This window comes from Thunnus thynnus, chromosome 16, assembly GCF_963924715.1.
Source record: "Thunnus thynnus chromosome 16, fThuThy2.1, whole genome shotgun sequence".
NCBI classification, from domain to species: domain Eukaryota; kingdom Metazoa; phylum Chordata; class Actinopteri; order Scombriformes; family Scombridae; genus Thunnus; species Thunnus thynnus.
Window position 1 is genome coordinate 21,749,216 of NC_089532.1, and position 24,742 is coordinate 21,773,957.

Sequence of the window (24,742 nt, forward strand, 5' to 3'; positions counted from 1 at the left end):
CATCCTTTATTTAAGTAAAAGTAGCAACACCACACTGTAAAAACACTAAGTACAATAGGTGCAGGTGCAATAAAAAGCACAATATTTGCCTCTGAAATGTAGTGGAGTAGAAATATAACGTGGCATGAAAGGGAAATACTTAAATAAAGCACATGTACCTCAAATTTGTACTTAAGTACAGCAGTACATGGTTACATTCCACCACTGCAGCATTTTTATATTTATCTGTGTCACACTCGGTGTCTTTTATAGTGACACAATTTGCCGTATTTTTAGTGTTATACAGCAGCCTAACATACTGTAATTGCAGAGACTTAAAAAAAAACAAAACATCTGTGACACTTTGTTAACATATTGCACATAAATCACCTTCTCCAGGAACATTTTTCAAACATTTTAATGGGAGGAGTAAAACACTCTAACGTGAGACGTTATTCAAGCAGCTCCCAGCAGATTTAAGTGAATAGAACAACATTTCAATCTAACAGTGATCTTCATCAGGCATTGTCAAGTAAACACCACACAGCAGAAGAAGCAATATATAGAGACACAAACACACTTGTCACTTAGGTGGTTGTGATCTGCATGATTAAAGAGTCAATCTGCTCCAAGAGTGGACCGACCAGAGAGGAGCTGGATGATGCTGATGCTCCCTAAATAAGAGAAAAAGCACATGAAATATATTTGAAGAACATGTCTACATCAGAAAGATTCAATAAAAGGTAATGCACGAGTCAGTTAAATTATCCATTAAGAAAACAACTATCATAAAAAAGAGTCAATAGAAAAAAATGAAGAATAGAAAAAGAAAGACATGTTACCGCACATGCCCAAATACTTGCAAGTATGAAAAACATGAGATATTAATACCTAAAACAGGGAAATAAAAAAAATGTTAAAAAAGAAAGAAAAAAAGGATGCACCAACATATATTCCTTCCTAGGAGAGTCAAAAATAATTATCTTAAAACATGAGAGTAAGAATCATTAGAAAATTTGCTTGTTTCAACTATAAACACAAAAGTTTTAAGATCAAAATCTCAATTTCAACCTGTAGATGATAGGGTGTTAAATCTCTAGATACAGACTATGAAAACACTCCTCTCTTGGCTATGCTGTTGAAAGTCACTGCTTGTGCACCGATCAGAAATGCATGTGATCTACAGCGATATGATTTCCTGACTGATAATCAGAGAAAAGGGCTGCAGAATAGAAGAGCAAACACAACTACGGAAAATTTACTTCATTCATTTCAAGCTCAGGCAGCACAAAGACAGCCCACTGAATTGTCAACAGTTTCCACACCAGGGGGAACTCTTAGAGATCTCTCAAAGTCCTGGGCCCATAGACTGTTAATGGTCTTTAAATTCAGCACTCAGCAAACACATAAAGGACTCAACCCAAGCGAGTAATTTGTTTCTGGAAATTGGCCTCACTGATACCTTACAGTCTACATTAAACGCAGTTCAAGCAGAAAATCAGCAATAAATCTGACGTCTTTATGGACATTCTAGTTCATCTATGTTCCTGTGAGCTTCAACCCAGTGGAGGGAGATGTTGTTTATCTCAGTGTGTGTGTGTGTGTGTTTGTGTGCATGTGCATCCATGCACGTGGTAGTGTTTGTGTTTGGCAAGCGAAAAAAGGATTTGTATGGTCCCTGTAATCATTTTTTAAAAGGGGGAGCCGGGAGCCATGAAGTGGAACATGAGTCTAAAGTTATAGAGGTTATGCTCTGCTTATCCAGCTCTTTGAAGTGTCCCTTCTGCTAACACTGACTTTAGGAAGCTCTGACTGTGAGGTTCATTGCTGGCAAAAGGCCTGGGTCACACCTGATAGGTTAGTGACACGCTGAGTAACACTGAAAGCAAACGCATAGGGTGTGAACTGATTTGGTAACACAGTACTTTTCCACATTGATAACGTAATTGGTTGTCATTAGGGGTTTGGATCAAGCAGTATACAAACAGTATAATCTCCTACATTATCAACGTGCACAACTCAGTTTAGAGTAACAGCTGTTGACATTTCAGTGCCAGTGTCTGTTCTGCTATATTGTTAGCAACACACCAGTGACGCTGCTCGATAGGGAATGCATAAGACACCTGGTGTTCCATAGTTTCCTTTTCTTTTCACTCCTCTGCCATCAGGGCTGAAGCCAGGATTTTGAAATGCTGGTGTCATGAGTCCCAGTCCCACCCAATGTATCCCTTCAGGCCTGCTCACACCAGCATTTAAAACAGCAACATTTTATTGCTAAAGTTGCTAAAATCCACAACATGATTTGATTTGCTCACAGGGACGAAGTCAATTTTCAGGTGGAGTTCAATATTGGTGAACTTTGATTTGCAAATTCGTGCCATTGACCGGTAGCAAGCTGTCTCCACAGTGCTGACCTTTGAGGAAACTATTGTAGATTCTTAGCCGAGTTCACTTTAACCCCCTCTGCCAGAGTATAAACAGGTCCACAAAAAATAGTTTAGTTTAGAGACAGTTATGAGACAAAAATACAAATACATTTTTTTTAATAACTAACTATACTATCAGTTAAAAAGCTCATTAGCTTGGACAGCTTTATCTTTTATTGGCAGCTTCAATAAAACTCCTCATTAAATGAATGTACAACTCCGAGAACAGAATGCCAAGGGACAGAAAACAGCCCAGCACAGACAAAAAAGTAAGAAGCTCAAGGAGCTAAAACTGTGACTGATAGTGCTAGCACCTGGCAGGCTAGTGTATTAGTTGTAGTAATTCACCAACTTGCCCTGCGAGTTTTCACTTCAGCAGAAAAATGTGAGCAGACAACAAAGAGAAAGTCTCTTTTTCTTATTAATATTTAGATTTTTATTTTGTTATTGAGTTCATTGATGATATTGTCCGTAAATTTGATTCCCCACTTGAAAGTATAAATGATGCCTTCTCCAATCTACCAGGAATAAACAGGCAGAGAAAACTGAATTCCTTATATATTTGGGGATCAAAAGTTAGTCCAATTTAAACATCTTTGGCTGCATGTGTACATTTTTAATTGTACAGCACAATGTAAACTCCCCCCATGTTGCTAAAACAATCAAACCCCCTCTCCCCATACAGAAATACAGAAATACATAACCTCATTGTATGGTAGACAGGCTACAGCCCTGTCTGCAACACAGAAAGTGAAGCATTTTCCATTTTCATTTTGTTTGGGATAAAAATAAACTACAGTTTATAGTTCAGCCCACATAGCTGAGCAGACGCAGATAAAAATGACAACTTTAAAAATTCAAACCTCATGACCAGAAAATCCAGAGAAAAGACATCATAGCCGAGAAGTCACTTTTTGATTGACAGCTGAACTTTGAGAAATGCAGTCCAGAGTGTGATGATAATTCTGAAAAAGCATTTATGGATTGGATCTAAAATTGTATATCCTGAAGTGTTCCCATTCTGCTTGGGAATGCTGTCAGGATAGTCCAGAAGGAGTTGGAGGATGTGGCTGGGAAGAAAAACAGCTAGGCTATTTTGTTTAGTCTGCTGCCTAGACAACCTGCACCTGGATTAGTAGCAGAAAAATATGGTTGGATGGATGGATCTAAAATTATGAGATGGTTTCTCAAAGGTCAGCAAATTGCCTCAATCCTGAATCTCCATTATGGTCTGTGCATCCATTTTTAGTTGATATAAAATACAAAATCCTGTGTATATTGCAGCCTGGGGGCATTAGTCCATGGTTGACTGAGACAATTCAGACATTTTGTTATGCATTCAATTTAAAATTACTGAGGCATGAAGCTGCAGCTATTATCAGTTTTAGTCACAAAGTAAAAAATGCATCTGACCAAGCACCATGGCCATGAAGGATTATAGAAAAGTCAAGACCCCAAAACAGTTTCTAAAATCCACAACCTGATTTAGCAATTTTTAAACAGTTTGAAACAGCGACTGGCACACCCTGGCATGAATATTTTACACGCACCAATATTTCCTGATGCGACACTGGAGCTTACCGGGACTTTTCTGCCTTCAAAATGAGTTTGGATTATGAGCTCCGGCAGGTCGCACAGAGGTGAGGACCACGACCAAGAGGGGATTTTTTAGAGATTGGTGTGGGGTGAAAGCGGGGATGGAGGGAGTATGAAGCGAGGGACAGCGGTCTTTGTTCCTGTTTCAGCCTGATAGGATTGGGACTGTGGCCCAGGGAGAGCAGAGCTGTGACAGCAGGGGAAGGTGTGATTAAACCTGGAAGAGAACAGAAAAGAAGTATGCACATGGAATACGTTCAAAAAACTTCTCTACTTTTTCTCCCCTTCTTTAGTCTTAATTTTAGAGTCAAATTTTTGATTGGCACCCACTTTTGACACTTTAGGAGGAGTGAATGTGTTGGTTCAGCTCACATGTGGAGCAACTGTAGCTCTTGGATGATTGAGTTCCTGCTCATAATCCCATTACAGCTCTGTGGATTGAGAGTTTATTTGTAGCTTTGTGCGAAGACACGCTCCCGTCTGAAATTGGGGAAAATCTGAACTGGCAGCAGCTCACTGACTCAAAGCTTCTTATGGCAGAACACAGAAGATGAAGATTTTTAACTGACCGAAAATTAAACTAAATTAATTTTAACGGTAACAGAAAGCACGCACCACATGTTGAAGCGGTGTGCAAGTAGTAGGAGCAATACTCTGCATTTAAAGTGGCTATAATCAATATTACAATATAACAAAATTTTATAATAACAATCTATCAAATGACAGTATGTAAATGTGAGAAGTGTGGCTCATAGTGATGAACCCACAGAGAATTATCAGCGACTCTGCAGCTCTCCTCGGCTTTATGGAGCTTTATAGCGAGTTTCAGGTCATTGTTTAGCTGTCTGGCCCAAACTTTACTGTTTTGATTCACTCTCACTGCTCCCATAGTGTCATTTTTGGCCTTTTGGCCACAAGAGACAGCTGTTTTCAGCAACAACAAAAAAAGCTCTAAAAACCCACTGCACACTACTTGCTCAGCACCAAATGGCAAACAGAAAAAGTTAGTGACTAGCTGGTGAACTTTATGGAGCATTTAGCACCTAAAGTGCCAAATATTTTCCTCAGGAGTCAGTAGAGAGCAAAAACAGAGCTAAAAGAGAGTGAATATTGGACTTACATTCATCAGGTGGACAGAAACATGACTCCAAATTGAATGATAATGTTGCTCCGTAACAAGTTCACCATATGAACTTAAAAGGTGATCATATGTCTATGTATTGTGTTCATAACTTGGTTCTGCTGTCCCAGGTGGCCAAAAAATCACTTATTGCAGGTTTAAAGAGTTTGTAAGGGGTAGCCTTTCCAAAAACCAAAAACACAAGAATGAAAATGTGTGCTAACTGTAACGTTATCTGCTCTAACATAAGCTGCAAACGTTAGCAAGCTTGGCTAACTAGCTTACTACCAAGTAACATGGCGTTACAAAAGTGGAGGAGCATATCATTAGCTAGCTTATTACATAGGTTTACAGACCAGTTCAGACAAATCCACTGTGTGGGATGCAGTTTAGGGTAATGTTTGCAGCTTTGTCCTCTGTATTTGATGTGGGTAAGTTTACACTCCAGCAAATGCAGTCAACATTATCTGAGCGTTATGTTTGCTAATCAGTTAGTCCTCATCATAGAAAATGTTTCTCTTGTATAAAGATATACAGAGGTATAAGGACATTTTAATTACATTTTTATTCATGATACTGTCGGCAGAATAGCTATTCTGCAATACTGCTCTTTTATTTCCATGATGTCATCTACAGGGGTTATTAACTGGTGAAGAATAGATGCTGACTTTTAGACTTGAGCTTTAGCCTCAGTCTTTTAGCATGTCATGTATCCTATGTAGCCATCAGGTGTATATATAATACCCTTTTACACAGCTATTTTTTTTAAAACAAGTGAGCTGGAAACTTTAAAAACTAACCTGCAGACAGAGTTTTTGTCTCTAACTCACAGAGATAATTAGCTAGCTAGCTACAGCTGATAACATCTACAAGGAACAGGCGTCATTTCTAGCCAACAAAATTGACGGTTGTCAGCTAGAAATGAGAAGCCAGCTTTTGTTTAATTCTGTGTGAAATAAAGGAGCCATTGTTTGAAAAATACTATAAGTACTACAAGTGGTAAATCTTCCACCGTTATTATTGTAAAATGCATATGTGCCATGCAAGAACAGAGAGCTTGATGTAGCAACAGTGACGGGGCAAGTGATTAAGTTAATGTAATTAGAGCCTGACCCATACCCATTTTTGAAGCCATTACTGATAATTGAAAATAATAAAAAATAAAAATCTATTAATTTATTAAATATAAGCATAAAACATAGACACAGATTTATTGAAATGTTGCTGTTACTTTTACAAATGACTAGACTGCATATCTGCCAACATATAGGCTGATACCAATATACTGTATCTGTGATCTCAGCAAATCATATTTGCCCTCCGATGTAAAAATTGTAAATTGTGACTGCTGAAAGTGTACATGCACTTCTTTCCGCAGTTTATTTATTGTATATGTGTGCAACTGTGTGTTTGTGTGCAGCCTTCCTGCACCAGCTGCTGTGTGAATGGCTGGATGAGGGTGAAGCCAGAGGACTGTAAATCAGCGACGGCAGCAGGCAGACCTGACTCCCCTCTCAGGCAAGGAGACCATAACCAGCTCATTCTAGGACAGATAAAAAAGAAGTCAGGTCAGGAAAACAATTACAGTCATCTGCCTCCTCCCTCCTTCCCTCTATCCCTGTGCCATCTCTGCCTCCACCCTCCCTCTGTCTCATCCTCTATATCCCCCGTAGTCTGATGATTTAGGCTCATTAATGACATTCAGTCTCTTCCCACTCTGTCTTTGACCACAACAGACTTTTGTTTGGTTTTAGTTTTCTTTCAGGTTTGATTTCCTCCTTTCATTCTTTCTTTCAACGTTGTTTCGTCTATTCATTTCCACAGAATCTTCACTTTTCGTTTTGTAATCTTTTTAAAATGGCTTTCTGATACTATCTTGCTGTCTTTAAGCGTTTGCCTATATGAGGCAGTGAGATTTAGAGCAGGTCTCCAGGTCAGGGCTATTCAGCCTGTTCATGCGGGCAATCAGGCCGTCCACCCAAATAATGACTGCCATGAATCAACCCATGAATGAGACAGCCATTGGATTCAGCACCATGGTCAGCACTTCTGCCTTTAACTTACCCTACCAGCATGAGCGTTTCTGCTAAGAGGACAATAAAACTATAGTGGAAGCCGTTTGTGTTGAAACGAGCGTCACAGGCGCCTGCTTTTAGGTTAGCCTAAACTGAATGATTAGATTTGGTGGAATAGTTACAGTGGAGGGCGAACATTTCTTCACTTGGTGAAGCCACATTTTGCATTGCATTGCAAAATTACAGCACTGTTTTTTTTTTATGAGAGGCTGCTGCAGTAGCCTTGAGATGGACTCCACCTGGAAAGAGGAAACAAGGGAGGCCAGAAACAACCCGGTGGAGAACTGTGACCTTAGAACTGAAAACGGCTAATCTAACTTGGGGCGAGGCACAACATGTTGCAGAGGATAGAACCAGATGGAAGCAGATAGTCGCAGCCTGATGTTCCAAAGGGAACGAAGGGGATTAAGTGAGTAAGTAAGTTGCAGGTCTCATTGGAATAAAGCTTACTGACGCCTGCTGCAGCACCTATTAATCAAGACTGTAATCTTTACTTCAATGGGGAAAAGTTAATGTTTACTATGTGAAGAGAAGGCCCTATTGTGTAGTACAAAGGAAAAAAGCAAGCCATTCCTCTTTCTGTTTTCTGTGAAATTGTAGAAGTAGTCTGAACTTTTCATTGATTTTATTGCACCATAAGCTCAGATGAGTTAAAGTGGTCTTCATATGCAGAGAAGGTTTTTATTCACCTTTCATTTTAAGATCATTTTTTTGATTTTTACAGCTCTAAGAAGTAGTACTTTGCAGTGCACTCAAATTAAAGTGATAGATGTTCCCTTAAATGATCATTAGAAGAGCAGAAAAAAATAGATGAGCTTAGGTAATTCTCTGTGGGAGTGTGCGTACTGAACTCCCTGATTCATAACCCAATACATAAAACCTCTCACTTTCTGGGATACTCATTCAGGCCAAACGATGTTCTGCTTTTGCTCTGAGATGTTGAAGATCTAACATCCAAACAAAAATTGACATTTGCAGATTCCCCCCACCAGTGTTCATCAAAGCAGCATTGAAATCCACCACTTCTAAAAGCTGAAAGTGTGCACAGATCATCTGAGATGAAACAGCAGAGATTGATTGAGAGAAATCCCCTAAGCTGCTTCTGCATCTGGTTTCTGCCACTCTGACTCTTGATCTGCAATGTCATTGAAGTTCCAGTGCTCCAAGAAAGCACTCAGGAAAACTACTGCGGCGGCTGGAAAAAAAAAAAAAAAAAAGAAGCTGACATCACCTTCCGTTTGGTTTGATGAATATTCATAAAGGCGGAGGAGTGGTGAAGGTGGTGGTTGTGACTGCGTTGTCGGACATGGCATGAGGAACTGGGCGGACAGAACTGTCCTTTATCAAGAGGTGCTATTTGTGGATATATGTGTGTGCATGTGACAGTGTGTGTGTTCGTGTCTGTGTACACAATAAAGAGGAAGACATGATGAAGGTGCACATTTGACAAACGTCTCATTGGTTTGTGATAGGAGAGAGATTAGCTACACACACACAAACACACACACACAGTAAAATGTTTTTTTCTAGCCAATTTGAACACAAGTCCTTTAAGTCGTCAGTATGCTTCAACCAAAGTGCTTGTCTGACAGCTTCAGCGACGCCCTCCCCTCCACGCCTTTCTGATGTCAGAATTGGGCAGGTTCCAAATATTATCCAAAAATGTGTACTGTTATCCCCACATTTGATCGATCACCCTGCCTTCGAGTGTGGCCATTTGGAACAGCTATAAACGCTTTTGTCCTCTGATGCGATCAGACAACATGTCATAAGAACTAGGTGCTTCTGAGTATAACTGGGCCTTAACTTTCTAAAACAGACAATCCAATATGTACACCCTCTTCACGCAGCAGCCAGGTGTGCAGAGGTATGAAAGTGATCAGGATTTGAACTTCTTTCTTTTTTTTTTTCATTTTTCACACAACTACTTCTGTAACAGTTCATGTGAACAACCAACTGAACCGAGAAAAGACTGAAAGTATGCACTCTGTTTGAATGATTAATGACACAAAGTTTCCACCTAACTTCCACAATATGACGTGCAAAGGATAGATTCACGGGATTCAGATGTTTTATTTGTCACATACTCATACAGTATGTGCAGTGAGATGGAGGGTGGCACACTTTTGAGGCTGTGCTGAAAAGGACAGGGAATAAGAAATAGAATGATAATAGAAAAGGACAATTCTGGTTTATTATAACTTGGGTCTCATTTCAGATCTGGGAACAAGAAAGTCTACAAGGCCAGAAACAGAAGTGGTAAGATGATCCGACAGGTTGTAAATTTATCTTAAGTTATTCAAACTTATTTCGAAGAGAAAATGAAACAAAACTTGAAATCATTTTTTTTTTTGCTGTATTGTATTGTAACAGTCACAGACTGCCTGGTTGAGCATATTTATTCCTGCACAGAGTTTTCCTTCCTTTTCTTATTTCTTTGATTATTACTGACATCTTGGGTGTGTTCACTTTCAGTTTTACCTCAAAAGTGGTTTGATAATCTGGCTAAACTGCTTCACATAAGCAATTCACGATGACTGCTTACATGCACATTGCAAATAGTAGTAGCATCACGTTTCACAAATAACTGATTATTATGTTATTATTACTGATTGGTGATGAAAAAGAAGAAGAACATTTTTCCTTTAAAGCTCCTGACAGCTCTGCCAAGCACACACATTAGAAGCTGAGGATTAGCAGAGAGGAATGGGGGGGCCCACACAGGAGGAATAAACACAAATTATAGCAACAGGAGAATAGAAATGCACTCTTCATGCTGCACCGTAAGCAGTCACACTGAGCTTGTGTGGGCGGACTGACTGGCTTGAGGAACACAATTACTGACACACTACAGCACTCATTGGCTTCCTGAAACAGTGGATTGGCTGCTCTATTCTGTAATGCCGCTCATCGTCCTGCTGAGCTGATGCCCCCCCCTCCCCAAAAAAAACCTGCCCTTTGTGTGTGTGTCTTGCTCTCTGTGCCCTATTGTTGTAAGACGCTGTAAGGATGCTGCTACAGCTGTGCTCTGCTTTGCCCTTTCCACTCTGTCAGCCTTTTCACTTCATCTCATCCTCTTTTCCATCTCGGACATTAATACACAGAGCGGTAGCATTGTTTAGCCTCTCCACACACACACACACACATGCACACACACACACATGCACAATAAACAAATGTCTTGCACTGACGTCATCCCGCTTCCCAGTTCTGCCTCTGTTAGTGTATTGCCTGTCTTCCTGCTCAAATGGATGTGGTGTCAGATGCATGCACGCACACACACACACACAGACACACACACACACACACACACACACACACACTACTAGATATTTAACACACTGGGATGTAAAACATGGATTTAACATCACTCAGCAGGCTTAAAGTCATCATGTGCTCAGTTTTCAGTGGCAGTTATTATATTTTAATACTCATTTCCTTGCAACTTGCCATGTGAATTTCACATTTAAGAGATTAAAGATGCTGAAATGTAATATCCTTTGCACGACACACACGCACAGCGCAAATAAGAATTCACTCCACACAGAAACCAAGCTGGAGCAGCAGCCTCTAACTATCTGCTTGCCATTTCTCCTCTGCTCTCTCTCTCGCTGCGTTGTGGCCGTGGCAGGTCAGTAAATTGAGTGCATCTACGCTGAGCAGGATCCCCACACATCCACCTCGCTCCGGTAGCAGCCTCCCCGTCATCCTTTTCACCTGTCACTCAGTGCCTCTCTCAATTAAATGGACCACTAAGCACCACTGTCAATATCCAAGGAGAGATTTCCTTCAAGGCGAGGAGGCTGTGGATTCACAGGGCCCAGCGACAGGGACAGCGACAGAGAGACACGTGTTTGTGTTCGTCTTGCTGCTTGGATCATATGGTTTTGTGTTTGTCTACAACTGTTATCGCACAGGAAACCTGACTTACAAGCTTTAGTGACACTGATCTTTTCACGGTTGTCTAACCATGGAAAATTCCGATCCTGTGTGGGCTCACCCTGTTTAGGCAGACACGAAAGACATCAGATTTGTGCCAATGAATTTAACGTCAGGACTTTGAGCCTGTGTGAAATCGACCAAACAGGCACACTGTTCGAATCTGAAATGAAACTCGTGTCAGATGACATGTCTTGGATGGCTTCTTCACAGTGATTGAACATGATTTGTCTCTTGATATTACTGCCTTCGTCTTTCATCCTCTTCCATTCCTCTCCTCACTTTTTTCTCTTGCTTGCTGTTGCTTCCAGTTGCGTAAACCTGGTGTGCGTCACATACACGGGTTTGTGTTTGTGTGTGTGTGTGTGTGAGAGAGAGAGACATTTGGGTATTCAAGGAAGCCAGCCCACTGGGGAACTGCAGTGGGCAAAGCACCAATGCTCACTTCAAAGTGCGATTTGAACGCTGGCCTCTAATCGAAAGGCTCTCTCCCTGCGAACGCCCCCTCAGTCCAGCCTCTGATGTAACAGGTCACTTTCACACACACCTGGAGTCTTTACACACTGTTGTTCATCCTTCATTGAACTTGGTCACAATCATACAGTACTAGTGGTAGTAGTCTGAGCTATTCGTGTGAGAGTGTTTTGGCAACAAAGGCTGATTTTGTGGAGAATTTTAAAGGAAAATATCTCTGAGAATATTTTGACAAGCAGTTTTTTGAAACGACGTCCTGCTGCAGTGCTGAAAACATGTTGAAATAGAGTGGGAAGATGGGAAATTGAAATGACAACTATTGCTGTTTTTTTAGACTGCATGCAGGGATGGACCAAAAAACAGGAACATCTGTATGATATAGTGCAATCCAATTTAATAGCTCTGTAATAGATAATGCCTTTGTGATGCTTGTAATGTTTCCAATTTTTGATGAGACTGATTAAATACCATATTGACCCGAATATAAGATGATCCTGATTATAAGGCAACCTCACTTTCTCAGAGGAATTTCCAGGAAAAAAGCCCTGTCTTATATTCAGACCAATATGGTAATAACTCTGGAGATAATCTATATGTTTGGTTTTCTCAACAAATCCCATGAAAAGACCAAAATCAACAAGTATCTTGCTAACAAGTATTGTCTGTATAGCTAGAGCCTGATATAGCTTATTCCTCTGTGTCATGGCCAAGCACCAACTACCACAACTTAAGACTGAGGCCAGTGCAAGAAGTGCAAAGCCACCGACAGCCACTAGATGCTGGCTCCAATAGACTCCTATTCCAAAACCGACAACTTCTCTCTAGAAACACTAAGTCAATCATTTTATTCTAAGAGTCATCACGGTCTCAGTCGCAAAATTTTGGCCCTCTAATAAGTGTGCTGGTGGTCATTTTTGGAATTATTACTCCATTAATAAGATCTGAAGACTTATAGTAGCTTTGATGTCTACTGTTTGGGCACTGATTGACAGCTGTGATTGACAGTTCGCTCACCTGTTGCTCTCCCCAGCTCTGGGATTGGCACTGAGTCGGAGTATTGTCGCAATATGTCGGTAATTTTAATGTTACTTGATTATTATACCTGCCGTTATGGGCACAATTTAATGAAAGTAGCTAATGTTAGCCCAAGTGTTCCCTGCTAGGTGGTCCAAGTAAGCTAACGTTCACTTTGGTCTGAGGAGGGCGTGTTTCCAGAGGGTGAAATGCAACAACCTGCACTCCTTATTTGGAAGGTTCTGGCACTGACCATAAGCTGCAAACCAATGAGGGATGTCACACCTCGTTACATCCATCTTTATATACAGTCCATGATCCTGGCTACTAAAACAACAGAATATCACCATGTTCTTTAACGCCACAGACTGTCTTGTTGCATTGTAAAGCGTTTCTGTCACTCATTTTGTCTGTTTCTGTAGGTATGCTTCTGATATCAGCTTCAAATATTTGTTATGAATTTTTAGCATGCCACCATTATCACCATATAATTGGTTTTGGGTTACCACTGAGCAAAGCCACCTCCCACATTAAATGCTTGCTGAGAAACAGTGCGATCATCATTAAGACTGCCAACTGATTTTGGTACATTGATGATGAACCATTAGATGAAGAGACACTTTTAGATATGAATTGTTTCCTTGCCAGTGAAAAATGATCTGACCATAATTTCTGTCTCAAAGCTCTTAGGTCAGCAAAAAGATGTCGTCATTCATCATAATGACTAATGGTCTTCCTCGTATTAATGTTAATTAACAGGAAATACTTGCAGGGTTAACCATTCATGTACAATCACAGAATTAATTGTCATTGTGTAAAATCTTTCATTCTGTTTTTGCATGTCTTGTTCTCTTCACTACCCTGCTCTCCCACTTTCTCTCTATGATTATTTTCTGCATTTACAACATAATCTCCGTAAAATAGACTCTATTCTTATTTCTTGATAAACACCTGCTCTTTATGTAAAAAAAAAAAAAAAAAAAACCTATGTAATTATGTTGTGCTAGTTCACCATGAGGCCAAATATGTAAACACTTTCTCCTGCTGCACTATAAACCCAAATCATCCTCCCTTTGTATCTCTCTTTCCTTCTGTCCATCTCTTTCTATCCTTTTCTTTCTCCCTCATTGTCTTTGTGTCTCCCAGGTTATTCCTATTAGACATTATTCAGCATGGGGCTGACAAAGACCTGCCTGCAGCGCGCTGATACAGCCACAGAGCATGGCTCCAGCCTCTCCTCTCTGATGTTATGCCATGCACACACACACATACACACTCCACACAATAAACTCTTTCTATTTGGAGTTGTGTGATGTGTGTATAGAAACTGAGAGAGGCAGAAAGAATTGAAGCATTAACAGCTAAATAATTTTTTTTTTTTTTTTTTTTTTTTTGCTTGGCCAGAGAACAAAGAAGGGAAGGAGTTTCAGTGGACAATGCAGCAAACGCACACGTTTTGATTTGCCAAAAAGAGGATAGCAGTGCATTCAGAAACAGACGAATGGGCCACAGACAGTGATGGATGCACACAGACGGTGGGCGACAGTGAAAAATGAGAGGATGGGAATTGTTCTTGAGGTGACACATACTGATGATAGCGGCCACGGAGCGAGGGATGAAAGACAAGAGGAATAGAAAGGGATGTATAAGATGAGGCTGAGCAGCTGGGTCAGTGGAAGTGAGTTTCATACTGTGCAGCATATTCATGTGTGTGTGAGACATACATGTGAACACATGACCGTCATGCAGCTTGATCAGTGTGCACTGAAAGCAGCAACACATGCAATGGGGTGGCTACACAATTAGCGACATGTGTTTTTAAGGAAAGGATAAAAAAAGGAGAGGAGAGTAGGAGGAGGAGGAGGATGTTTGGTCGGGAACAAATGAAAAACTACAAATGGCAAGAATGAGAAATTACAAGGGCATTGAGTTGTTTTTTGATGAATGCAACGTTGAGCAATCAGATCCAGTTTTATCAAAGTGTTAAAACAAGCTTAAATGGATATTTAAGTCAGCTCAGTTTACTCAGGGAAGTGTGAGAAAAATGATGCAGCTCCCAGCTGCAGTCATTTCATATCAGATGAAAAATGTCACAACATATGCCAGATGTGCATCAATGAGTTCGGGGAGCACCTTGATGCATAAGGTGTTATTGTCAGTGTTTTCTGGGAGTAAAAGGGACAAAGTTTTACTGTTTGTGTTGCCTGTACACAACCAAACCAAACCATTGGGCATATTGCATTTTTGACCTGATGATGGTGCTATGAAAGTTAAGAGATCACCAAAGCGATTACAATTATCATCCTGAGATGATGATCCTGTGTGGGACATCAATAAATTCCATGGCAATCCATCCAATAGCTGTGGACATGTTATTCAAAGCCACAAATGTCAATCTCATGGTGGTGCTGGAAGAAAAGTCAGGGAATCACAAAAGTCATTATGAGTCATCCTCTGGGAACCATGAACGTCTGTCGCACATTTTGTGCCAATCCACTTAACAGATGTTGAGATATCTGAAAAATATGGATGATAGAGGACATTAAAGGAGAAAAAATGTATTTCCACAGTAAAATTAAGACTAGACTCCCAAGTGAGGCATGTATAAATATTTGAGTATGCACAAAATATGAAGAGATGTATGTACGAATGTATGTGCAATGATGCATATGTATTTGTGTGATCATATGTGGATATATCATAAATGTGTTTCTTTTTCACCTTGTAAACATTTCCATTTGTCAAACTAAAAATGGAGTAAAAACATGAAACAGATGGTGAAAAAGGGGATGCAGAGTGAGACACCAGCTTTAGCACCACCTCCAACCTGCAAAACACACGATTATTCACAGGCCGAGCTGTGTATGTGTGACGCATGGTGTGATATTTGGGTCCAGCAGCAGCTGTTATGTACCCGTCTGCTCCACACAGAGAAACATCACATGTAGCTCAACCTCACTGAGGAGAGAGAACTCAAGAAAAAAAAATCCCCAGACATTTAAATTATACCTTGCACTTCACCCCAAAACATATTTCACTGATTGGAGTTTCTCTTTGGCAACAGGCCTTTAATCTAATGACCTACAGCACCAATATACTTAAACCCATTGGTGCCATAAACATACATCTCAGCACGCTCTCTCCATTAGGTGAAGAAATGCCCTTCGGAAATATGTAAATATATACGAAAAGTGCTGAAGCAATTAGGAAAGTGAAGTCTCTCAGTCTGATCTGATTGATCAGAGCAGAGATGAAGCACTTCTTATTTAATGTGTCCAAGCTCAATAAAGTACTCATTAGCAAGTGATGGATAACGAGCTGTTCTTAACCATCAGAAGTACATCTCCTTCTAATATGAGTCATAAACAACGTACAGTAGGAATATGTCATGGATCAGGCAAGCGATCAATCCTTCATTCATTTGAACCCACTCAGGAGGACTAAAAAGGTACGTTGCTAAAATAGTGTGATGGGCTGTCAACCTGTCAACGCCACTGTTAAAATATACTGTACTGCACTCTGACTAGCGTGTGAATGATGAGGAAATCAATCACAAAGTGGAATTTGGCAGTAGGATGAGGTTAGCCCCATGTGACCTCCTTTTCCTGGCTCTTAAGTTGAAAGAGAGCACTGCTGGCCAGTGAGAGCACCACTACTGTAATTGAACCAAGTGGAGGCCACATCCAAGAAGCCCTCATTACTTCGCTGAGACTGGAAAAGAGATCATAACCAGGAAATTATCTCCTGCGTGGCATCAGAGCGCTGCTTTGCCACTTTTGTTACGCCAGGTTCGTGCGTCTTTGTTGTCTTTAAAACACAGGGGCGCACCAGAAAGCCGAACTTCAATAGGACGGCGGTGTCATGTAGCTGAGTTTAATGAGGGCGTCTGTCAGAACAAAGGGCTTTTCTTTTGATGTCTGGTGGTCCTCTCTTCTGACAGCTTTATCAAAGCTGCATTAGTTTGTAGTGACTTGACGTTTGGTTTTCCTATTTGATCTAAAGTGATTCATCTTTGCATGAAATCCGTCCGTCAAGAAAAAAATCAAAAGCTCAACTTTAATCTTGATATTGTTCAACGGTGTGCTGCATCAGGAGAAACAAAAGTTCTCTCTTAATCTTGACAAAAAGAGAAACAAGTCCCCCACCCTAAAAAAACAACATCTGCACTAACAAAGTGGAGCTTTGGGTTCGCTTGTGATCGGTCACCTCACATCCCCTGGCTTGGCTGTCCACTGCTCAGCCGCACTGCCATCTGCTTCTATTGTCCTAATGAAGCACATCCTTCTCTGGGATCCTCGGAGATGCCACCTTCACACTGGCATAATCAGCCTCCGAAAGCATCAGCCCCTCTGGCGGCATCCGGTTCGGGCCAGGCCCTTTCTCAGCCCAGAACGGTCATTTCATCAACATCCGGTGCCTAATGAACTAGAGGATGGAGGGCAGCGAGATGAGAGGAAGGAGGGGGAACAAGGGAAAACTATGAGTGTAGGCCCTTTGTACTAATAAAAGAGACTCTCTGCCTCAGGAAAGTAGCACTTTTGTTCCATATTGGGCACACTCAGAGGACGGGACTTAGCGGTCGAGGCGATCTGACCACTTTAACATTCAGCTCTGTGATAAATGGTGAAGCAGTGAATTATTTCTCCCTTTTGGGAGGTCTATCTTCTCATATGCCAGCACTGTATTAAGCTCTCATTTTAACTGATTGGTTCCTTTGTGCTTTGAGGCCTGTGTGCCGCACTGCAATCTCTCATTCTATGCAAAATGTATATTTCTTTGCAGAGGCAGCTCTTTCTCCGCTCTCTGCATCAACTGAGAAAGTCACATTCCTTCAATATCGGGAGAGAGACTGTGAACTCCTGAATTACAGAGGAGTTATCTACATGCAGTATGGTTGATTATTTTTATTCCACAAAGAAATGTCCACACACAGTCATAAAATTAATAGAACCAACTGATGAGTTACTCAGAAAAAGCGATTAGCTGAGATGTGTCTCCATTTAAATGAGGGGGAAAGTTACTGAGAAGTGGCCTTGAAGAATATTACTTACAGCACAGTTTCAATGTTATAATCGAGCATATTAATCATTTATATAACCCCCGTCCACCACACACTCTGCTCCACCTCATGCCAGATTGTGGCTCTAAATATAGCCCCTCCTGTTCTGTCTCTCTCCTACACACACACACACGCACACACACACACACACACACACACACACACACTAACAGTGTCAGAATTGTAAGACTTTCCCTGTAGCCATGTGTTGTCTTTCTAACTCACTTTTGTATGGACAGATGCCAGAGGATAGCTAGTCAGTTTGGAGCGAGAACACTAGCCGTCTCCTCCTATGATCGTGCGTGCATGTGTGTGTTTCTGATCATCTGCAGGGCGCAGAACTTTATGCCAGGTTATGAGGCTCCATTTCAAACAATCTTGATTTATGTGGTTATTCTCGTAAAGTAAGCCCAAGCGACGATGGTGGTGCATTTCCATTTAGAGGAGTTTTATTGAGGCTGGAAAAATGATAAAACGAATGATTTATGAGTGAGAACGACATGCCAGGCTAAATCTAATCCCGCAGCGGGAGAGGGAACCCACCGATTGCATTCTGAAGGAGGTAAGAAGGCAGTTTGGCAAATTGCAGATAGTACAAGGAGATGAGAACAGTACGTGATGTAAAGAGATAAAGGTTTTGTAGGCTGAATATTAACACTTTAACATGACAGTGTGATGCACGGTGGTGTCATGGTGAAATTTTGCTTCGCTGCATTCCTGGCCGAACCTCTACAAAATTTGACAGTTGTGCCAAATTACCCAACAATCAATAAATTTGCTTATTCTTAATATTGGCTACAATTGTAACAGTGTTGCCATCAGAGCCATCAGAAGAGGTTAAAATGGAGCATATCCCAAAAAGTGCTTTTTTGGAATTGCCCTCCTAGTGTAGCATCTGCCAGTGTCTTCTGGCTACTCGGCTCTCATTAGCAGGCAGACTGGTGCAGGACTTTCTCCATCTGGTAGCCCGAAGCAGCATACAATGTACCGCACTTAGCACCACACAAAGCTTATACTAAATACCACCACGGTGCAGAACATGCCTGACGTGCATACAGCTCACAAAGCCTGCAGTTCCATATGCGTAGCTCTGCGTGTAGATGACGGAGATTCTTTTCAATATGTCAAGTACTAACATAGGAGACCTTAACATCTAATCAATGTAAGTGCCATATTTAAGTCCAGTTCCTTTTTCAGCTTTCAGAGGGGCCACATGGTTTTGCACACACTTAATCTGGTTAGTGCAACACTTTGAAATATGTGCTTATATTCTCTCTGCTAAGCATTCACATGTCTGCACAGTAAATATGAATCTACAGCCAGCGGCTGGTTAGCTTAAGTTACCATAAAGACTGAAAAGGTGTTGGAAAGACAGATTTCTTTACCTTTTGATGGAGCCAGGCTGGCTGTTACCCCTGTTTATATCCTTTACGCTAAGCTGAGCTAATTGTCTGCTGGCTGCAGCTTTATATTCATCTCACACAGTGGTATCAATCTTCTTATCTGACGCTCAGCAGGAAAGCTGATAAGCATATTTTCCAAAATGTCAAACTAGTCCTTGAAGAAGTATCAATTCTGCTTTTCCAAAATCACCTCAGATGATAAAGTTTGAAAAATTTGAATTGTTCTGCACATGTTATTTAAAAAAAAAAACTTAAGTAGGAGCATCTGTGAAATACATAAATTGGAAAGTGACGTGTCAGCACAACAACAGCAGCTTTAAGTGAGCCAGAGTTGCCTGTCAAAAAAAAAAAAACGTTACATCTGCATAAGACTCTCACTTGGCACAAAGACTGCAACTCCCATAAATTAATAACAACCACAATCTTACTTTTTAATGTATGATGCTTCTCTTTACTCATAAAACAGCTGCTTTTTAACATTGTCTTTGTCAAAACAGTGCAAACACAAAGTGAGCACCATCTATTTTTTTTGTGGTTGCTACTCATTCTTGTGAGTTGCTGACATTAGAGAATCCATAATGCATGCATTTTTAGTGTGATTTCTCCCAGTGAGAGGTGAGCCACTAACCCCGGCACAGTTAATGACATACGCTACAGGACAAAAACCTGCTTCTGTAAGTGTTTTTCTGTCACAAATGAGCTATTTTTGAGTGTGGGAAATATGACGTACTGTACTGTCGCTAGGGAGGCATGCTCAAAAGAATGAGCCACGGCCCTTAGCTTGTACAGAGCAGAGTCACTTTTCGGCAATCTGAAAGCCATTTCCAGTAGTACTGACAGTTTATAACAGACAAACTAGCAATTCTTTGAAGAACGTGGTTTTCTCTGAAAAGCTCTTCAAACCAAGCAGAGTCTATCACTCTCGTCACTCTTATGTCAATCATCATGCAAGTGTATCGTATATTAACGTTTCTGTAATGTTAGATGAGAGATTTGACAACAGTATGGCACATCGGTGAGCTGTGGTTTTTTCAGGAAGACACACTGATCCGTGTGAATAACGGAGGATACTTTTCTCTTTAAACCCAGCGTTCAGGTGATAAAATCTCATCATCTAATGTGTCCGATAAAGATCAATAAAAAAACTTTTATCAGCTCAATTTCCCTGAAGCTAGAAACTGTTCACTTTAAAGCATTTTGTGCAAAGATATTTATATAACAGACATGACATGGATTCACCCAAAGCAACTGTAAGACAAGGAACATAGAGGAACACTGAACATGTGACAGTGTGGACAATTCCCTATGCAATTCAGGCGGCACAATGGCAGGATTAACGCTTTTCCCTTCACTGGAGGGATTACATGAAGGGGGCGGCGCAGACTATATCTGTCTGCGGTGCAGATGAGACTTTCTCACACACTTAAAATGATTTATGGGATGGAAAAGGCTGGAATACAGAGAGAGGGAGAGAAGAGTCAAAGGAGAAGGCAGGTGGGAGTGTGTGTTGGGAATGAGAAGAAAATTAGAAATGAGGTTGGCTCGTGTGACAGGTGTGTGTCTGTGGAGAAAGAATTAGGTCCATAAGGTACAATATGGATGAATAGGTAGAGTTCAGGTGTAATTACATACCAAAAGGTAAGTTCCCTCCTATACTGAAAGCTGCACTAATTAATATTTTTATGTTAGTGTGGATCAAATGACTACTTGTACGTGAAAAGGGATGCATGAAGTGATGATACCATGGGAAATGATCACCCAGCTCTGCAATTCCCCTCAGTTTTACCAAGCATTTTAGTGCCTTTCAGCTCATTGCTTTGGTTTTTACGGCCTTCAACTTTACTGTTCACTTTTACAGCTCTCATCAATGTTGGCAGCTGTTTTCAGCTCACTATACACTACTGGCCCAGCACCAAACTGCAGGCGGACAAAGTTAGCAGCTAGCTGGTGAAAATAGTGGCACATTTAGTGACTAAAAAGGCACATATTTCTCTCAGGAATTGCTGGAGACTAAAACAAGGGGAAGAAGAGTGAATATTGGGCTTAAAAAGAGACATAACTCAAAACAAATGTTTTTGTTGCTCCGTACCGTCTGGCAATAATTTAATATTACATTAGCCATATCAACTTTATAAGGTGATAATATGTCAGTGTTGTGTTTACAGCTTGTTTCTTATATTTTTGTGGACGCACACACATGCATGTTCATTTCCCGCCGTGGAATCTCCCATCAACAGTGAAATTTTTACAACATTTTCCGCTGTACAGGCAGCCAGACACTGCTAAGAACTTTATACTACCTAACGAAATTTATAGATGCAATTTTAGTTGGGGAAAAGATTAAACTTGAGCATAAAGAAAGATTCACAGAGTAATTCTGTCTGGAATAACCCTCCAGTGCCATTTCCTGGAGTGAGCAGTCTTTGTTAGGTGGCAGTTATTTTTCTAGACATAGACAGAGACACTTAAAGGTGATTGGAAAAGCAAAATACAAGACCGAATCATAAATAATAAACTGCCCTAAATCTAAATCCATACTCTTATTTGAATTCCCTAGAGAGTTTTGCTATATGAAAATCTCTCTACACCAGCCCACATGCATCCCCAGCTGACGAGTGGCAGGTGTCAGTGAGGCATTTGTCATTGATGGACGAGCCTCCTCCTCACCACATCCAAAGGCCACCAGCCCAGATGGAGACCTGATGGGTGGTTCCTTATTGATCAGCTCCACACACAGCGGGTTGATGGAGAGGAAAAATGATTTAACTTGTGAATTTCGAGTGACTTTTTTATAAATCAAATGGCACACACTTGCACACACAGGGTTAACTATTATGTACATTATGTGAATAAATATCATCTGCTATGCTGGTCTGATTTATGTGTAAATTATAACTGCACTCACAGACCTGCACTTAACCCTGGCGCTCCTCTGTCTACTCACACTAGCCAGCTGTAATGCCCGCAGCGTTAAGCTGGCAAAGCCTAATGTCATATTAGCAATTAGAGAAGAGCATATTTAATGATTTTATCAGGCTTGCAGCTTACAGCTTTTTTTAATGGCAGTCCAGAGGAAGCTTGTGGTGTGGTGAAACAATGCCAATAGGCCACTGCCGGAAGGAAAATGCCGCCGTTGATGGAATTCATATACAGAGGTGGCGCCATGTTTCAAAGGAAATTCAATTGCATTTGTTCACAGCCACAATCGATGAATAAACAGAAGTGGTGGCACTTTATAAATTGGATTATTTTCAGTCCAAATGGGATTTTTATTTCCAAATAAAGGGATGCGATGACAAAGCACATTAAATTCTTCTTGCATTTTCAGAAGATAATGGCCTTAAATCTTCACTTAGTCTCTCTACTTCTGAAACAAAGACAGATGTATGACATTGCTTTTATTCAAACTGAATGATGGACCTAGAATATCGTTATTAACTGGAACTGAAATAACTGGAACACACTGGAAAATAATTGAAATATATCTGCTGCAGCTCACAGAATGTTTTCCCTATCTTAAAGAAATAGTTCAACATTTTAGAAAACACAAAGTGTAAAAACTATTAGTCCAGTTCAAAGTAGTCATGTCCATCAAACAATATATAACGTGTTGTGTGCTGGTAGGGGGATTTGTTTTATTGCCAAGTGTGAGAATACGTATTATTTTTTCTTGTCAGCACACTGTTGAGCGATATGCTTGTCCTGACTGTTCCAGATTGCATTCACATGAATATAAACACAGAAAACCTATTCATACATTAGTATCTGATCACAACACTGCTATGAAAAGGTGAAAAGTTGTTTAATATGTTTTAGATGTGAGCTATACTGTATGCACCTCACAGGATTCTTAACATGGTAACTGTGATCATTGGTTCAATTTTATGAACCAATGAACCCATGGACAAATGTGATGAAATGAACCATGTCTGTTGTTGATAAATAATGGTAGGTGTACTCTGTATTACAACCAAGTGATGGAGTGTGCCTTTCACCATGTTACTTCAGTAAATTATGGCTGTGTCAGAGTAAGTATCTGTTTGTGTGTGTGTGATAGACTGAAAAATGTATGTGTGCCTGCCTGGCCTACATGTGTCCGCACATGTGTTGGAAAGTTTCATTTCATGATGCGCACAAAGAGAGAACCAAGTGCACTCTTTGGATAGTGCAGCATAATGGAAAAACATTTTAACAAAAAGGCCAGACAGTGCACACATAAGTGACAGCTCTGCATTCACGTCTGGTGTGTTGTAGTGTTAATGGTACCATGCTTGTAATTTCGTTCTGCTTTGCATCACTGATGTTTTTGCTGAATGACAATAAAAAGGAATCTTGAATCTTGAATCTTGTATCTTGTATTTGAGATTGATTTTGTTTTACTTTGTACAAGTAAAGAAATAAAGGGATGTAGTACATCTAGATTTGCACTGACAACAAATTTGGAGCTTTGGCGGCCAAGCACTGCATGAAGCAAAATTCTGACAGTGTCAGAAATTAAAGACCAAATTCGCACAATGTGAGTGCTGCAATGACCCACATCTATAAATACACTAATCAGAAATATAACATGAAATGACACAGTCTACAGTAGCCAGTATGACATTTTGTATGTGTAGTTATAGAACAGAATAATGTTTAGGAGGAAAACACACTTGTTGGCACACAAAATCCAAAACGATGGAGGTGAAACATAAAAGACGTTGTGTGACTTTGCAGCATTTTCGATACATCAGAGCAGTGCAGATGGTGGTGCTTTCATACACTTTTTTCTATTTATATTGTAATGCTACAATTCACCATGCATACAGCACACAATCTGACACAGATTGTGACCAAGATTTTACTACAGGTGTATTGCAATAAATGTTGTCACACATCTAAAGGTGCCTTTAAGACATTTTCTAGCATGGAAACTTTAATGTTGCTGAGTTCAGATGTTCATGTGTTTTGCTTGTTTTGTTGGGGTTTTTTTGCGTATCTGTGTGTGTTTATATTCCCATTCAGACAAATTCTATGCTCAGTATATTCACACACTACATGCTGCTGGAGGACAATGTCAACTTAAAAACATTGACACCAATGAAGAAGAGGGCTGTCACTTCTCACACAAGCTCAAAGGATAGATTTTGAAATGTATTTTGCAGTTGAATGGCTGTTTATCCACACAACATGATGGGTGGTAGGGATTATTGGCAAGAATGTATTATCCCATTCACAGATTTGTGCTAAGGGTGAGCATTGGGCTGAATATACTGTAAATCTTCTAAAAATAGGGAAGACATCAGAATCTAAGTAGTTGGTGCAAAAGGGATTGAGATGGTTTCCCAATCATTGTGTTATGATGAGAAGACAAATTTTAACATTGTACCAGTTGCAGCCACATTGTGATGTTCATGCATGTTAATAAATTACTGTACAGGAAGCCCCAATGCCCTAATGGTCTGTGGTGTGTGCTGTGGGATCCCAGCTATAGGGGCCATTGTTGCATGTCATTCCTCTTCGCTCTCACCCTACTGTATGTTTCCTCTCTACTGTCATCTATCAAACAAACAAAACCCAAGCAAACTAGTAAATCATTACAATATTCACTTTTTTATAGTCTTAAAATTTAATCACAGCTAAACATCTAAAAAGAAATCAAACCAAATAAACCTGAT

At 40.4% G+C, this 24,742-nt stretch overlaps 2 long non-coding RNA genes across 3 annotated transcripts; one reads left to right on the top strand and one right to left on the bottom strand.

The window, feature by feature from the left end:
- Nucleotides 1-381: 381 nt before the first annotated feature.
- Nucleotides 382-5,669, bottom strand: LOC137199434 (uncharacterized). Of its 2 annotated transcripts, none has more exons than XR_010931785.1 (3): nt 5,122-5,669; nt 3,987-4,218; nt 382-653 (listed from the first exon to the last, which is right to left on the bottom strand). It is a non-coding gene; the product is annotated as an uncharacterized lncRNA (long non-coding RNA). The 2 variants fall into 2 exon arrangements; XR_010931786.1 differs by lacking the exon at nt 5,122-5,669 and adding an exon at nt 4,332-4,703.
- Nucleotides 5,470-8,387, top strand: LOC137199433 (uncharacterized). Its single transcript, XR_010931784.1, has 3 exons — nt 5,470-5,552; nt 6,542-7,605; nt 8,175-8,387. It is a non-coding gene; the product is annotated as an uncharacterized lncRNA (long non-coding RNA).
- Nucleotides 8,388-24,742: the final 16,355 nt, after the last annotated feature.